We start from the raw sequence: 6747 nt of genomic DNA on the forward strand, positions 1-6747 counted from the left end.
GGGGGGGGGGGGGGGGGGGGGAATCATAGTATCATAGTATCACGATCATGTCTGCAGTACTGTTTCAATACATGCACACCACGTATCAATCTTTTATTATTTAAATTAAAATGAGATTTTACCTTTTTGGTAGTAGAGTAATGAAATAAAATGCTTTTTTTCGGTCCACAAATGGAGAATTGAAGAAAAATGAACTGAAAGATGAATCTTCTTTTAGATAAAACCTGATGTTATTGGGAGAAATCAATGGGTTAGGGTTAGGTTATAAGGCAATACATCGTAAAATATCTCAAGTGTCATGATAATACTGCACCGCGGGGCTTCTGCTGAGTCCCACCCGTAGTGGTTGGTCTAGTATAGTATTTTCACAATGTGTGCAGAAACATATGCAACAATATATTTTTAATCAGGGTATTTTTGGCCTCCATTCCAATCCTTTTTTTGCCAAATCTTCATTTCTCTATTTTTTCTGATGGTCTCATGTTCTGGCCAGGTGCCAGCAGCTGTCAGAGAGAGAGAGAGAGAGAGAGAGAGAGAGAGGTGTTGCAGTTTGAACAGCGGGCTAGTATCTGCACTCCAATAACAATTACATCAAGTGGTGTGTTAAATGAGGTGGCCCACGGTTCAGCGGCTGGGGCTAATCTCTGCAGTCTGCTCCCTAAAACACGGCGATAATGACGGGCACCGGGGAGGATTCGGTGGCCTCGGAACGCTCCGTTTAACGCAGGCACATACTGTACATGTCAAAACACGCACACACACACACACACACACACACACACACACACACACAGACACACAAACACACTGTGGCGGACAGTGAATGCAAGAAAAAGGACGTTTCTGACACTATTATGGCTGAGGCTGATGACTATTTCCATTGTTGAGTAATCTGTTATTAGTATATCTCTTATTTCTGTGAATAACAGCATTGTTTGGTCTAGAAAATGGTTTCAGAAGTCCACCAGTGTGTCCTGAATCCCAAGACGACGTCCCCTGATGTGTTAAGGTCCCAGTTCATAAAAAGATATCACAGAGGAGTCAACAAACTAGAAGAAATTCACATTCAAGACTTCTTAGTCATTAAACACAACTCAAACCGATCACTCATTCAACTTTTATTCATACTCGAGAGACCACTGAGGGGGGACCCCCATTTACGACAACATTGGGTCCAAATACAAAGACATAAACAGACCAACAAGACAGAAAACATCGGAAAAAGAACTCCATCACCCAGCCGGTTATCTGGGACGATATTGGGCATTTGGCAGATTATCTGGATCTGGGTTTTAGTTTAAGGGGCGGCCTCTAGCCCCCCTCCAGGGAGAGTCCTGCAGCGGCGCGGGTCCCAATCCGAATGCAACTTGCTGCCCTTTGCTGCTGCCCCCATCCCCCTCCTCCTTTCCAGTGGGTATTATTGTCTTTACACTTGTTAAAGCACTTTGTAACTTGTTTTTAAAGTGCTTTACAAATAATAATAATAATAATAATAATAATTATTATTATTATTATTATTATTATTATTATTATTATTATTATTATTATTATTATTATTATTATTATTATTATTATTATTATTATTATTCACTGTCACTGTATATTAAAAGAAAGAAATCTTTTAAAAATCTTCCCTTTTTCCCTTTATCTCAACGTTTTGGTCGTAAAGTTTTTACGAAGTTCTGTTATATTTTTGATTGTTTTTCATCGATTTTGCCGCCTTGTCCAACTATTTTCACCCTTTATTTTGACTTCCTTTATTTTGGATATGAAAAAAAACCATATCAGGGTTAAAAAGTGCGAAACGTTGGCCCCTCTCCAGCTCTGTAGGCCGTCTGTAACACCTGCAAAGAAACTCTTAGCACGTTATGACTTAAAGACACTAATTATGTTTTATGTCATTCATTTTTTGGACTGCATATTTTTGACTGCACAATATGGGGAAAAAATCAAGTTGCCATTAGTTTGACTGATTGCGATATGATTAACGATATTGGAGGGAATGATCGTTTCTGTATCATTTTTCCCATTTCCATTGAAAATTATTAACATTGAAAGATATTAAAATGATTATAGTGTGACTTTTGCAAGGATCTTTTTCTTTGGTCTGTAGGATATGATTTGTAGACGGGGACATCAGAACGGTTTGACACAAATGTTGCCAATAATTAATATTGCCCCCCCTCTGCGATTTGGATATTGCAAATGCGATTATTGTGCAGCCCTTCTGCTTATTATATTTAAGTCTTCATTTTTTTTAAATAATTGGTCAAAGCAATTACATAAACCTTTGTGTTGGAGTTTGTAACATTCCAAAATTTGGACTTAAAGATTTATATTTTCAATGTAATTGCATATAGCGGCTCCAAATAGAGGTTATGGGTTTCCTTAACTACTAACTGGTATCTTCCCTTAAAAAACAAAACAGTATCGGTCGACCCCTAGTTTATTAATCTATCATATTAATTGATTATCCTAAAATAACTGCTGATTCTTGTTAATAGATTAATCCATTCGTCTTTGCAGCTGTAGTATATATTGCGATATTCTTGTCCTAATACCTCAATGTGGAGATATTTTAGGGTTGACTATTGGTGCTTTCACAAAATATCTTTGCAATAGGATTTAAGATCAATAATCTTCAGTAATGTACAGTAGATGCAATAACTAAGAGGGTAAAGGTAAAAAACAGAAGATCTAGAACAGTCTGGTAACAGAAACTGACATCAGTGTACTGTAATGCAGCCTTTAAAACAAGGACAAGACAACACTTAGGCCATTTATGATATAACAAAATCCAAAATCTGAGATGATATCTTGTCTCATATCCCTAAACCTAAATCCTCTAGACACTAAGACAGCCAGAAGTCAGAAAATAGATCCACATCTGTTGTGAGGGTCCTTCCCGAAGATGCGCCTGTGTTCTCAGAGATGGAGAGCGGCCGTCCATCAACATCGGCTCTATCTCTCCTTCACGGCTCTCTCCATCATCACATCCGAGCGGTAAATCCGTCCTCGAGCCGACACGCAGCTGCTGACATGTGGTTCCCATCCAGTGAGCTCACAACTGGCCCGGCTCGGGCCGAGGCGATGGATGTGATAGCCGATCCGGGGTCGGGTGTGAAGTTCAGAGAGCGGCGGATGGACACGGGACATGTGTCAGGTGTTCCAAAACATATGAGGGAAAAAGGACAAGCCCGTGATTTCACTCGGATGGGGGTCGATTTCTACATTTGAAAAGGCGTGTGTCTGTACGGGAGTGGGCGTGGTTTGTTTTAATGCTGATCAGCTGTTGGACGGCAGCTGGTCTTATTGGTTATGGGGCCAGTCCACACTGTTGGAGCCGCCTGTTTTGTCCCGGGCCAGTTTTCTGCTGCTGCTCTCCAAATAATATGAGCTGTCTCTGCAGAGTTCACTTTTATTCATCCAGGGAGGTTTTTATTGTCAGTTACACCGTAGTATAGAAGAGGGGTTCCCAAACCTTTACAAGGACCACAAGGTGGACCACAAGGTAGACCCCCGACCCCGTCACAGGGTCCCCCATCTGACTTTGCTTTCCAAATAGTCATACATTCTGTCATTGTGTTACTTATGGTTGGAATTATAGTGAAAATAAATAATTTGCCTTTTGGCCGGGGACCCCCTTGAACCCCCTCAAGGACCCCTCATGGTCCCCAGTACCCTCTTTGAGAACCACGGGTGCAGACGGTGGTAATGCGTAGGGGTGTGCAAAATAATTATTTGTTTTACAATCGTGATTGAATCTCTAGTGATTCAAAATCAATTTATAGAATTCCAAAAATCAGTTTTTTTAAATATTTTTTTTAATGCAATCACATGGTCTAGTGTTGGATTTATTCTATTTCCACATTTTCCATATTTTTTATATATATTCGTGTCAGCAAAAAGCAAGTTGAATGTCTGTATGTTTTTCCAAACGTAATTATTTCTAACTTCTGTTACTTTGAATATCTGAAAAATGAAATCCTCCTAGAGTGGATGAGGGATCCCGGAGGATCGGGATATGATAACTGGATGTAATACTGCATGTACATGCAATAAAATGAATTAACTGTCAGGCTGAAGGCACTTATTGAAGAATTATTCTTTGTTATTCTTCCTCCGTATCACATAACTCACATCCCATTCAGTCAGGGATTCAAACTAGGAAATTAGTCCTAAACCTTTAGCTTTTGCTGCTTCTTTGGGGTGTGTGTGTGTGTGTGTGTGTGTGTGTTCACATGTGCTTGAAGTATTGGAGCACCTCTCTGGGCTGTGTATGCTCTCTAGCAGTGGGAAAGCTTTTTATATGCATTGAAATGTGTCCACCGGAGGTCCTAAAAGACGGGTCGTTAACCCTACTGGCTCTAGTCCGCGCTGAATATGTGAATGAGGAACATGGCCTCCTCTGGCGCTGGCGCAGGAATGCCACAGCCGGTGTGAATATGAAATACAGCATGTTAAGGGGGACTGGTGAATCCGAGCCGGGGATCTTTAAAAGGTGCCCGTGTGAGTCCGAGCTATGGGGCATGAGCAGATCGAGGTATGGTCTCCGGTTTGCAGGCTGATGGACGGGTGTTTGACAGACATCAAGGGGAAAGGGGAAAGGGGAAGGGGGTGTGATGGGGTCTGGTGGGGGTGGGGGTGGTGGGGCAGATTGAGCGGACCAGGTGGTGCGGCTCGGGCGCAGGCATGCGCGGCACTCGGACAACGCGTCTATGTTTAGCCCTTACATGATGTTACATGTGCTGTTTCTTCTGGGCCTGCTGCTGGATGTAAAGAGAGGCGAGTTGGGGTCCCAAGGGTGCTTCTCCCTCTCTAACCCTGAACAAAGGCCACTTTAGACTAGGGCTGCGCAATATATCGTCACAATAGCAACCGGCACAACCAACACATCGCAAAAGGCTGCAACGTATTGCCGCTCTTTTTTTATTTTGTCAGTTCAAACTAAATATCAGTGGAATGATCATGGCTAGCTGGTAGGCCCCTCTAGGGTCCCTGAATCATGGGGTAAGAGCTGGTAGGCCCCTCTAGGGTCCCTGAATCATGGGATAAGAGCTGGTAGGCCCCTCTAGGGTCCCTGTATCATGGGGTAAGAGCTGGTAGGCCCCTCTAGGGTCCCTGAATCATGGGGTAAGAGCTGGTAGGCCCCTCTAGGGTCCCTGAATTATGGGGTAAGAGCTGGTAGGCCCCTCTAGGGTCCCTGAATCATGGGGTAAGAGCTGGTAGGCCCCTCTAGGGTCTAAAAGGACAGCAAAGCATGGTGTGTGCCCCCCCCTTTCTGATATTCTGCATAGAAATTCAAGCAGAAACTCTCCACAAACTCCCAAGTTCAATGGATGTAAGAATTGTGAAGGTGATGTCAAAGGAGTCCATATGTTGTGTGTGATTGAAATTGCTTTGGATTTCAGTAAATATGACCTCCTAATGCTGCAAATTAGCCATTTCTTACAACCTACTGTATATGATGTCTTGAAACTCTGTTGTGAATAGTAACGGTTGCCACTTAAAAATTACACTGACTGTCATTTGCATAGACTATTTAGGTTGTTAAAGTTGTTAAAACATAATTTTCATAATAATTTGATGGAGTGGAATGAGAAAGTGGCATGAATAAGAGAAGACTCAAAAAAGAAGTAGTACCTCAAATATGTGCTTAAGTATTGTACGTGAGTAAATGTACTTAGTTACATTACGCCACCGCCTGCAGCTGCCCCCGTTGGTGAAGGACCCTGGCCTGGCGTGTCCTAGTGGCCCCTTGAGAGACTGCCTGTTGTCAACCTCGTACTGTGAAGCCATGTCGGAGCGCTGCATGAAAGTTATGAGATCCATTTTTTTCCATTAAAAATCATTTACTGTCACATCTCCGCGCAAATGGACGTTATTGTTTTGTAGGAATTGTCCTCTGGTGAGACTTGCTATGTGATGTTGGGCCATACAAACAAACTCAACTGTCTCACACACACACACACACACACACACACACACACACACACAGACCTCCTAGCTCTTCTATAGGACCTATGGGAGTTTTAAATCAAGGACGGGCCCGTTACCACGCCCTTCTTTCTCATCCCTCGAATGTTCTCACATCACTTTGGCTTCTTCTTCCTTTACATTTCACTAGTCAGTCTTTCACTGCCATTTCTACTCCCCCTTCCTCTGTCTCTCTCTCACTTTCAGACCTTGAGTGTAATCCTCTCTCAGCCTTTCCCTCTCCCCCTCTCTTCCTCCGAGACTTGAACACAACAAATTTTTCCGAGCCAGAGTTTTGAGCATTTCACCATCTCCCCACAGGACGCCTATTACTCAACTGAGTCAGCTCCACCGCACTTTGATGTGTGTGAGACCTCACTGGTGGATAAGTGCTGGAGTTAGTATGTGTGTGTGTGTGTGTGTGAGAGAGAGAGCTCTGCAGGCATGTCATGGGCGGGTGATTGAGTCCAGACGTTGTGGGTGCCTCTAAACGCCGTCCTCTCTCCCCTTCCCCTCCCCCTTTAGTCAGGGGGGTTCAGAGTGTGTTGGGCCCGGGGCAGGGCCATGGCTCCCTGGGGTGCAGTAAAGTGATAGGGCAGTGCAGGGGGCTCGGATCCCCCCCTCAGGTCAGGGGTCGGAGTCTGGGCCCTGCCGAGGCCAGGATCAGGGTTAGTCAAGCACGTTTCAGGTGGGGACCGCCTGGAGAATGCCCCGCTGCTTAGGCTAGCTAGCATCTGGGTTTCTGTCTGTGTGTGTGTGTGGGGGGGGGGG

At 43.8% G+C, this 6747-nt stretch overlaps 1 protein-coding gene and 1 long non-coding RNA gene across 4 annotated transcripts in view; one reads left to right on the forward strand and one right to left on the reverse strand.

The window, feature by feature from the left end:
* Positions 1-6747, forward strand: part of LOC117959283 (ephrin-A5b-like) — a 107135-nt gene that overhangs the window by 76702 nt on the left and 23686 nt on the right. The window lies entirely within an intron of this gene.
* Positions 1-6747, reverse strand: part of LOC117959284 — a 12667-nt gene that overhangs the window by 1166 nt on the left and 4754 nt on the right. Inside the window, exon 2 of the long non-coding RNA XR_004659908.1 lies at positions 1971-2107. This is a non-coding gene — a long non-coding RNA (uncharacterized LOC117959284). The remainder of the gene's footprint in view (positions 1-1970; positions 2108-6747) is intronic.

This window comes from Etheostoma cragini, chromosome 16 (genome assembly GCF_013103735.1).
Source record: "Etheostoma cragini isolate CJK2018 chromosome 16, CSU_Ecrag_1.0, whole genome shotgun sequence".
Classification (NCBI taxonomy): Eukaryota; Metazoa; Chordata; class Actinopteri; order Perciformes; family Percidae; genus Etheostoma; species Etheostoma cragini.